The sequence below is a fragment of the Manihot esculenta genome, chromosome 13 (assembly GCF_001659605.2).
Source record: "Manihot esculenta cultivar AM560-2 chromosome 13, M.esculenta_v8, whole genome shotgun sequence".
Taxonomy (NCBI): Eukaryota; Viridiplantae; Streptophyta; class Magnoliopsida; order Malpighiales; family Euphorbiaceae; genus Manihot; species Manihot esculenta.
Window position 1 is genome coordinate 32,768,610 of NC_035173.2, and position 11,381 is coordinate 32,779,990.

Sequence of the window (11,381 nt, forward strand, 5' to 3'; positions counted from 1 at the left end):
GAAAGAAAATCTTATCCATTCACCGACCTAGGACCTTTTATAGGTGGCTGGTCAAACCACCTTCGGCGGCCTAACGTGAAACCAAAACTCATGCATGTTCGGCGGCCGAACTTCACCTTCGACGGCCCAACCTTGCATTTCTTCCTTGGCTCTTTTCTTTCAAACAAACTCATTTTCTTTTTCACTTAAAACATAAAACATACTAAAATCCTTTACAAAAACATAAAGCTTACCTTTCTAGAGGATTCCGACATCCGAGATTCCACCGGAAAGTAGAATTCTGATGCCGGACTCTAGCCGGGTATTACATTTCCTACGCTATACAAACTACACTTTCTATACTGCACACAAAAAAAAAGGAACGAAAAGATATTCACATATAAATCAAGTCTTAAACTACGTTGAAAGCGATAGATCGTCAAGATGCTAGACAGGTCTATACAGATTAACAGGTAATCAAGACACTCGATAGGTTATGAAGAAGTCGGATTCTGGTCGGATCATTAGGACATCTAATTGACATGAAGAGGTCGGATCCAAATCGAATCATCAAAACATTTAGTCGACAGCAGCTTCCAACATATTTCTCCTCTTTCTCTTTGTCTCTTATGGTATTATAATTTATTATATTTTTATTTAAAATAAAATATTTTGAAAAAATTAAACCATTTAATTTTTTTATTATAAATATCTGTTAAATTAAAAAATAACTAATCAATATTCGTTGAAATGAGTAGTTTGATCCTTTTTTCCTTAAATGAAGTAAGAATTCTATTCGCATAGATGAAATAAATATTCACGAGCAATTTATTCCTGAAATAATTTGGTGCGAAATAAGATTTATAAAAAAAAAAAAAACTTTCTTGTCACATCATTGGATAACATTATACTTTGTCCATGGTAAATCCATTTTAAATATACCTTTTCTAAATAGTAATAATACTTATTAATTTATCAATATATTTGATTGAAAGTTAAAATCCATTAATTTTAATTTAATAATAATTTAAAAATGCATCATTAATTCTTTTAAGAAAGTATAATGAGTAAATGATGTATTAAATAAAAATTATTTTTAAATCAGTTGATTAAAATGTCTTTATATTATATAAAATTGAATTATTTAATTTTTATATTCAATAAATTATTAGTTAATTTATTTTATATATTAATAAAAATTTAATATTATTTTTATAAATAAAATAAATACATATTAAAAATTCTTTATCTATTAGTAAATTGGCTTGGTTTGCATACATATTAATATTTAGAAAAAAAATTAATGAGTAGAATATGAAATCTCTCGAATTTAATTAGATTCACTTACAAACATGTGATTATGCAAATATATTAATATTTATAATTATATCAGAAAAATATTATATAATTAAAATTATAAATAAATTCATATTTATATTTTGTACTATTGATATTTAAAATTTTCTATACATTAATAATTACATACAAATTTTTATTTTTATAATAATATTTATATTATATATTATATTCTAATAAACATAATTTAAATATTTATAAAATTACTAATGTTAAAACAGATTAATAAATATATTTTATATAAATTATTAATTAAATCGATAGATTTAAATAAGTTTAAATATTATTTGGTAATAATAGTTGAATCTAAGTGAATGAACTTTTAATTAAAATTTAAATAAGAAAGGCTATTATATTGTTTAATTAAATTCATTAATTATTTTTAATATTAAAAAATATATTAAAATATTTTTAAAAAATTTTAAAAATTTATTAATTAATTTTTTTTATTAATTTTAACGGTTAAATATTAAAAAAAATCTATAATTTCTCAATGTAAAAAAATAATTAATATATATTTTTATAAATGAAACTTTGATAATTAATAAATTTTTTTATATTATATAAATTAAATAATAAAGTATTTAATAAGTTAAAATTAATAGAATAATTAAATAATAAATTTTTTTAATAAAATTTTATGGACGTGTTAATATATTTTTTTAAAATTAAAAAATTTATTAAATTTTTTTTATATTATAAAAATTAAATAGTAATCTTATTTTTAAAAAATATTATTATTTGATCTATATGATATATTAAAATTTATTAGTCAATATTTTAAATTTAAAAAATATATTTTATAAATTTTAAAAAATTAATAATTAAGTATTTTATTAATTTTAACTATTAATATTATAGAAAAATATAAATTACTGTCAATATAAATGGATTGAATGGTAGATAATTTTATAAAATTAAAAAAATAATTAAATAATAAAATATTAAATAACTAAATAAATATAAAATTAATTAATAAATTTATTTTAATATTTTTTTAAAAATAATAAATTAATTAATAAAATTTTTTATAACACATAAAATAAATAATAAATTCTCCTTGCATAAAATAGCTCTCATAATACTCTGTCGATTCCGATTAGACCTAAGCGAGTGCCTTTCCTTGACGGGTAGGGTTAGAGTCGTTAGAGCCAAGCCAGCGACGAGGCGCATTGACAGATAAGGAAATTTATCGCGGACCACGTGCCCATTTCATGGAAATTTAATTCATCTTGGAGCCACTCTCAAATTTAAATTAATTTAATTCCATTGATTTTAAATAAATAATTTAAATTTAAATTTTAAAATTTGCAAATTTTTTTAAATACATTCGTTTAATTGAAGCTATTTAATTTTAAATTTATCATTGAAAATATAAATAAATCAAATTATTAGAGTATTATTCAAAGTTTAATTTGATAAAGACTTGAGTTTGATAACGGTATAAGTTTTTTATTTTTTAAAATTAAGAAATTTTTTTAATTTTTATTACTTATTTCTTAAAAATTATGTTTTAAAATTGTTTTTACAAAAATAAGTTTATAAATGTTTTATATAAAAACAAATAATAAAGTATTTTTTAAGATATGATTTTTAATAATAAAATAAGAAGATAAATAATTTTATAAATAATTATACATGAAAATAAATATTAAATTATTTTTATAAAATATATAAATTTGATTTTTTAAAATTATTATTTAATTATTATAGTATAATACTATTATTTTTAAAAAAAAATATTAAAATATTCATAAAATTTTGAAAAAATCTACTAATTAATTCATTCATTTAATTATCAAATATTATGAAAATTAAAAAAAATTAATATTTAGTCTCAATTTTATAAAAAAATTCTATTAATTAGTGAATTGATTTTAAAAAATATATTAAAATATCTATTTTATTTAAAAAAAATTATGCTCATTAATTGTTAATCAATTTTAATTGTTAAATAATGTAAAAAAAATTAATAACTAATAAATTTTCTCATGTCATATAAATTAAATAGTAAATATTTATTGATTAAACTAATTAAATTATCTATTAGTGTATTTTTAATAATGTTTAATATATTTTTTAAAATTAAATAATTAAATAAAAAACTTTTTAATATTATAAAAATTAAATAATATTTTTTTATAAACAAATTTAAAATATTCTCAATATCGATGAAATAATTAGTAAATATTTTTATAAAATTGAGAAATACAACTAATAAATTCTTTTATATTATAAAGATTAAATAATAAAATATTTAATAATTAAAATTAATAAAAAAATTAATAATAAATATTTTAAATTTTAAATATATTTTTTAAAATTAATGATGAGTTAATTATTTTATATTATATGAATTAAATAATAAATTAAATAATAAAATATATTTAAAAAAAAGCTTAATGAAGATAAAATGTTAAAACTGTTAATAATAATCTAATAAGAAAAATAATATTTATAGTTTTTAATTTTTAATTTTTAAATTCAAAGAAATTTTATAATGGATAATAAAAGTAAAAAAAAACACTAACAATCGAATAAAATTCTTATTTTTTTATTAAATAAAAAAAATCATAACAAAAATGAATGCACTCTTAATTTTACTCGATTATATCAAAATTTAAATTTATTAATATTTAATTTTTATTTAAAAATAGAAAGTCGAACTTGAAAATTTTTCAACAAACTAAATTTGAAATCTTCAAGGTTTTGCTTAACTTGGTTCTCATACATTTCAATACATCATTTATTGTCAAATACATCATTTATTGTTAAAAAATATATTTTTCATTAAATTTTATTAGTATAAAAATTTATTTTCAAATAAACGTTAATAATGCATAACTTGTGTTATCAATTTGGTTTTTCAACATTAGTAATTGCAAGAGTAAATTCTAACATATGATACATGACTAACAATTTTATTATCTGTATAATATTTTTATGTAAAAATTAAAATTATAAATAAATTACCACATTTATAATAACATTTACTTTTTTTATATTTAAAATATTATAAAAAATTAGACTATTCCATCAAATCATGTTGGTTGAGTTTCGCGGTTAAAATGAAGTTGAATTGTAATTGGTTAATTTAAAAAAATAAAAGCATAATAAAACGAGCGAATATAATAAATTTCTTAAAATTTAAAAATAATCATGATTATTGTTAAATTTTAAAAAGTGTAGTTGGTTTTCAGATATCTCGAAAATCCGACCCATATAGATGGGTAAGAAATTTCGAGATTATAGGTATAATAGATATTTATTAAATTGTATTTACTAATAGTAATTTTCTGTACAGTCTCGTCCTATTTAGAAGAGAGCCAATCTTAACGATGAATCAGGTGCTATAACGTTTGAGTTTTTCTTTTCATGGACTACATATCAGTTTAGGCGATTGTTATATCGCATTAATAGAAAAATTAGTGAAAAAATAAATTTATTTATAATATTCATAAGATATTTATAATTAAGTTTATTTTTTATTACATGATTAACAATTACAATTTTAAGATTAATCATGTGAGTATTCTAGCCACATAAAATTATTCATTGACACTATATATTCTCATAGATTAGAAATTTATTTTAATTATAATTTAAATAAGAATAACCAACTATTTATTTGTAAATATCATAAGATTTCACAATAATGCTAAAAAGATAATAAGAAAAGCCTATAAAAATAAAGAACTAAAATATCAGCTAAATATATATTATTTTATTAGAAAAAAATGAAAAATTTCCAGACAAAAATGGCCCGCAGTATATAGAAATGTTTTTTTTTTTCATTTGCTCCATCAGTATAATTTATTTTATAAGAAAAAAAAAATAAAATGAATTTTTTTAAAATTATGTATGACTTTATTTGTTTTAAATAAAAATTTTATAAATTAAAAAATAAATACTTTTTATTTTAAATAAAAAATTAATAAAAAAAATTAAATTCTTATGAAAATTTTAATTTCGGATTAAAGAGAAAAAAAAAAGCTAAGAGAGGATAGAGAGTGTAACATCCCAAAAATAAAATAAAATAAAATAAAATAAATAAAATAAAGTAAAAATAAATAAATATATAATAACTAAATAAATAATAAGAATAAAAAAAAGAGAGAAGATAAAGAAAAGATAAATTAAAATTTTAATTTGGGACAAGTGGCTTAATGCTAGCCACTTAACCAAAACTTAAGTTATGGATCAAATGAAATGATTTTATATTCTTTGATAGAAATATAATTTGGTTAGATATAGTGACAATAAAAAAATTTAATAGACTAAATAAAAAAAAGAGAGAGATATTAGATTAGAGAATAAAAAAATAGAAATTAAAGGAATAAGAAAAGTGAGATATAGTGTAAATATGATGTTTAAAAATAATAAGAATAATATAAGATAAAAATAAAAATTCAAAAAAAAAAAGAAAAATGAAATAAGGTATATTGTGATAAATAGAAAAAAAGAATACTATATTAGAAAAAAAAATAATAATCAAAAGAATAATAGTTAATTAATTAAGAATTAAATTATGAATTTATAATTTATGTAGTTGAATTACATTAATAGATTTATATGATATGATAATGTTTACATGCACATTTATAATATGATAAAGTATTATAGTTAGAATAATTGACAGTTACACTGTATTGAAAGTTTTTGTCCCCCTGTTTAAATGTATAAATTATTTAAAGTCTAAGCCTAGTAAATTTGGTGGGAATTGTGAGTTAGTTTAAGAGAGTGGAATGCCATATACAGATCTTACAGTACTGCACTACAGTTACACTGATTTTTGGGTTACAATGAGATACTTACAGTTATAGAATCGGCTTTTGAGCCATATAGTTATTTGGCACTTTGTGGCCTACAGATATAGCTCTCTTATCTGACTTAACAACCCCATTTAAATTTATAGGGGACAAAAGAAATATATATAAATAAATAAATAATAAAAGTATTAAGAGAAAATAAAACTTTTTACATGATGAAGAAAAGAAAAAATAGATTATGAAATTAAAATATGTATATATGTGAAACAATAATATGATTTAGATTTATTTCAAATTATTTGCTATATAATTTATTGTCACTTGTTTGATTTACTGTTGTTAAATGAATTTTGATTTAAATATTCTATTTATAAAAAAAAAATTAAGCACCACTAAGTAATTTGCTTAGCGAGTAAAAATTTATTTTTTCCTCGCGCAGGCTGTAGATTCAAAGAACAGTAGATCAAGATCTGTATCAATCTAGTCAGAGTTACATCATTGACTATCTTGGAGTATATTTTGTAAATTTTATATAAAGTTAATTTTGAAAATATGGCATGTACATGTATTAGAGATAAAATTGTATATGGTTTGAATTATATATATTTAAATATTTTAATTTTGATGTAAATATGGATGATTAGTATAAGTTTTTGTGTTGAGAATAATGAGATGTTATGAAGTGTTTGATCTGAATTGAATTTGTGTTGATGTTAAAAGAAGTATGGGTCGAGGTTGAAGTATATAGAAGTGTGATATTACTTTTCATGGGTGGAATTAAGCTCATATTTCAGGGGAAACTCTGTCAGATTTTTAGAAAAAAAAAATTATGAATTACATGATATAAATGATAGGAAAAATAAGAGAACTGTTACAAAATATGTTATCTCCAACTCGGTTAATTAAATAACCGGGTAGGAGTGTTACAGAGAGGCAATTATTATTATGTGTTATTTATTTGATTATTTATTTTATAATTATTGTTATTATTATAAAAAAAAAGGTCAAGGAATAGAGCTTTAAATTAATTACCATTTCTTCAAATGTGTGATTTATTTTTTTTTATTCCTCACTCTTCTTTTAATTGTTTTATTTATTTTTCTTGGATACATTAGGTTATTTTAATTTCTCATTGTTTTTTTTCCCGATAACTATCATACAAAAATCTAACACATGTAATTTACCATTATTAAGAAAGCTAAATCACTTTTCTAATATAATAAACAATCTTTATTCTTTTATCGTTTTATTTAAACATAATAAAAAAATTAATTTATTTTTATTTTTAATTCAAAACGCTAATATAACAAATATTATAATTAAATAATAAAAATTTTACTGTAACATTAAGTTTATTATTATAATAATTAATATATAAAAAATAATAATTAGTACTAATTGATGTAGTCGAAAAAGAGCCATCAAATATATAAAAATAGAACGTAACGTGGTAAACGCCTAGAAGCGGTCACTCTTATAGTCCAATAAGCAAACTTTTCGAGAAGGATATGCATAAACTTTATTTTTATATTTTAATAAGATAAGGCTTATGAGTGACTTTTCTAAAAATTATCTAACTAGTATTTGCTAATAAATAATAGATTTTGTGATTTTAGGTGTAGTAAGAATTGGTTGTATAACATCTTTTAACAGTAATTAAATGTTGCAGGAAGCTCGTTTAGACACATGAGTGAGCCTTTTATTGTTTGAGTACCGATCATCCAGTTAACAAAGTCTTCTCTCTTGTGAGTGTGACTTGAATGATCGAGTATCACAGTCTATTAAGTGTGACTTGAATGATCGAGTATCACAGTCTATTAAAATTTTTACTACGTGATGCTATCGTATGATGATAACGCATAAAACACTTTGACTATTATTGTATTATATACTAATAATATATAAAAATAATAAAATTTTTTAATAAAAATACTTATTATTAATAACTATTTTTTAAGTAACAATAATTTTATTATAAAATAATTATAATCATAATTTTATAGTAATAACATGCGATAATTCAAATATTACTATCATAATTTATAACAACTAATTTATATTTTCGATAGAAATTTTTTTTATTATTTTAATATTTTTTAATATATTTTGTTATAATAAAGAATAAATTACCCTTTGATTTATGAATTTTAGCATAATTAACGGATCGATTACTATATTTTTCAAATCGAACACTCAAATCTCCTTATACTCGGTCTGTCTTAAATAGAAAGGCTTTTTCATCCATTTTTATCATTACAAGTGTGAAAATATATTTATTACCTTTTTTAAATTGATAAACTATATATTAGTCATTGGGTTTTAATATAATTAACAGATTGATTCTCATATTTTTAAAATTGAACATTTAAATTACTCTATAATCAATCCATTTAGATTATAATTTTTTCATCCATTTCTTGCAATTAAAGTATGAAAATGTCTTTGTTGTTCTTTTTAAATTAAAAATTAGGAGTTAAGATTTCATCTATTTGATACTACATAAAATTTGGCCGAAATAGGCAGTGAGTTGTCATCATAAAATAAGATCATGTGGTAAGGATTTGATAAATTTATATGCGGTTTCACTCATAGAAAAAAAGAGCCGAGCGCTTCAGGACAGATCGACATTAGGTCGGACAGACTCGCGCTCTCAACTTCAGGGAAATGCTTCATAAGAAAGTTAACATTAACAACTACAATCTAACATATCTCTTTTACGTTTGCGATCACCAAATTCTCGATCAATTAGCTCGTGAAGATCCCTTATCAACAAGTCAGCCATATCATCGCTAGATTACTAGAAAATGTCATATTTATCTCCATTCTCTTATTGTATAAAAGGAGAACGATTACAGAAGTAAAAATATACAATTCTCTAATACAAATATTCTTAAGTTCTATATTTGTCTTATTCTCTATATTACCGATTTGAGCGTCGGAGTGGCTGCCATGGGCACCCATCACCTCACTTTCTCTGTCTTGCAGGATTAGCCAATCACTATGTCATCAATTTAGTCTCTCCAACATCACTATTAAAATTTAAACATTATTATATTTAACTAATTTTTATCACTTTTTATGCTTTAATTTTTATTCATTAAAATCATTCGATACTTAATAATTTTAAAATTTTCAGAAAATACTTATAAATTCAGTTATTTTTAAGTAGTACCAAGTAATTTTAAAGTAAAGTATAGATTTTTACAAAAAGTATTTTAGGAATAAATTTCTAGAAGTTTGACTACCCTCTAGTTTTAAAATAAGTTGTAGATCTTTACAAAAAATATTTTAGGAAGAAATTGTACTTCTAAAAATTTAACTATTATTAGTTTTAAACTAATATTTATAATAGACGGAAGAACTGTAATTTTGGATTTGAATATAGAGGGATTTAAGATTTCAATTTTAAAAATATAAAAACTAATATGTTAATTACGTTAAAATTTAATGATTAAAGTATAGTTTATGCAATATAAAATATTTTCTATTAATAAGGATTTAAGTATTAATGAGAATATTTTAGACATTTGAATTATTTATCCTTCATTTTGACAGGTTGACTGATAGAATTATTGACATAATAATATTTCATTTAAACACACTGATTACAAAGAGATTTAAATATTTAATTTTAAAAATATAAATATCAATTTATTATTTATGTTAAATTTTAAAAATTAAAATATAATTTATGCTATAATAAAATATATTATCAATCAATTATTTTATTTTTAATAGGATATAACTAATTTATAACATTATATTTACTTTACACATTTCTTTCTCAAAATGTATATAACGTCTAAAATTTTTTAGAACACTATCATAATATTCACGTCATATTGTAAACATTTTTTGCATTTATTTTTCTTAAAATTTTAGATATAGACATAAAAATAAGAGATTAATCAGAAAATTCATTATATTTATACTATGTTATATGTGAACCATCAAATTAGGAATTAAAATGTGAATTTGATTTAAATTATTTTAATTTCTTTAAAAAAAATTTTGAAAAAATAAAACCGAGTCGCTAGATAAAAAAAAAGTAAAAATAAAAAAGGTGCACCTTAAAAAAATCTATTAGACAATTTTTTTTTATTTTTAATAATTGTATGTACTATTTATTGGTTTTAATGGTTTTCCATGGGAATTTTATAATTTTTATTTTATCTTTTAATTTTTAGATATTTTAAAATATTATTTATAATCATAAATTAATTATTATAATTTTATTTATATTTATATTATTTAAAAAATTCTTATTAATAATTTTTTTATAGAAAGAGGGTGGGAGATACGCGCTGGAGAGGGAGAGTGGGGAAGAAGAAAGAAAAATGGGCAATAAATACAAGGCATTGGGCGGTGAGAGAACGAAAGAGGCAAAACTGGCCCGCTTCCCGTACTCTTGGATTAGACTTTTCTGGAACATTTTCCTTTCATTTACATTATTCCCATTTGCCCTTTTCTGATTCCAATCCGTTTATTGGTTGTTTGTAATTTCTCGTCTTCCCAAAATACCCTCACACCACTTCTCTCATTCCCATATTACCCTCCATCTCCCCTCACATGGTAAAAACCAGGTGAAACGAGTGATGGTGAGTTGTGACGTGAGTGTGTGAACAACGATGATTAGTAGGCTAATAAAGGGAATTGAGTAAATAGCCATCTTTTGAGTTTTTAGGGCTGTCTATTTCCATTAGTGGGTAACAGAAAGAGAGAGAGATGAGATGAGAGGATGCTTTTCGATTTGGTTAACGTGGGAAAGTCAAGTAAGAAAGAGACGCCTTTGTCTCTCTTTCTTGCTTTGGTTCTCATTTTCCCAATCTCCCCCCGTCTCTGTTTTTGCTTTGAGGTAAATTTCAATATATATAGTTGTTTGATATATATACATAATTTGACTCTTCATCTCCCTTATTTAATAAAATTTTTTTAATTTATTTTGACTGGCTATTGGTAATGACGTCATTATAATTTGACCATTGCCCTATGATTGAATTAACATGAATCAAAAAATTTTATTAGACGGGCAAGATAAGAGTAATATTAAGTTTCATTGATTTAGAATCAAGAGAAAAATATAAAAAATATATAATTTTATTAATTTTTTATTTTAGAATATATGATTTAATTTGTGTGAAAATAATATTTTATAATATTATATTATTAGTAAACAATAATAATTTTAAATGCTATAAAAAATATACGTGAAATTATATAATGTATTTTTATATTTTTTATTTTTAATTAATATATATTTTATTTATCATATTAATA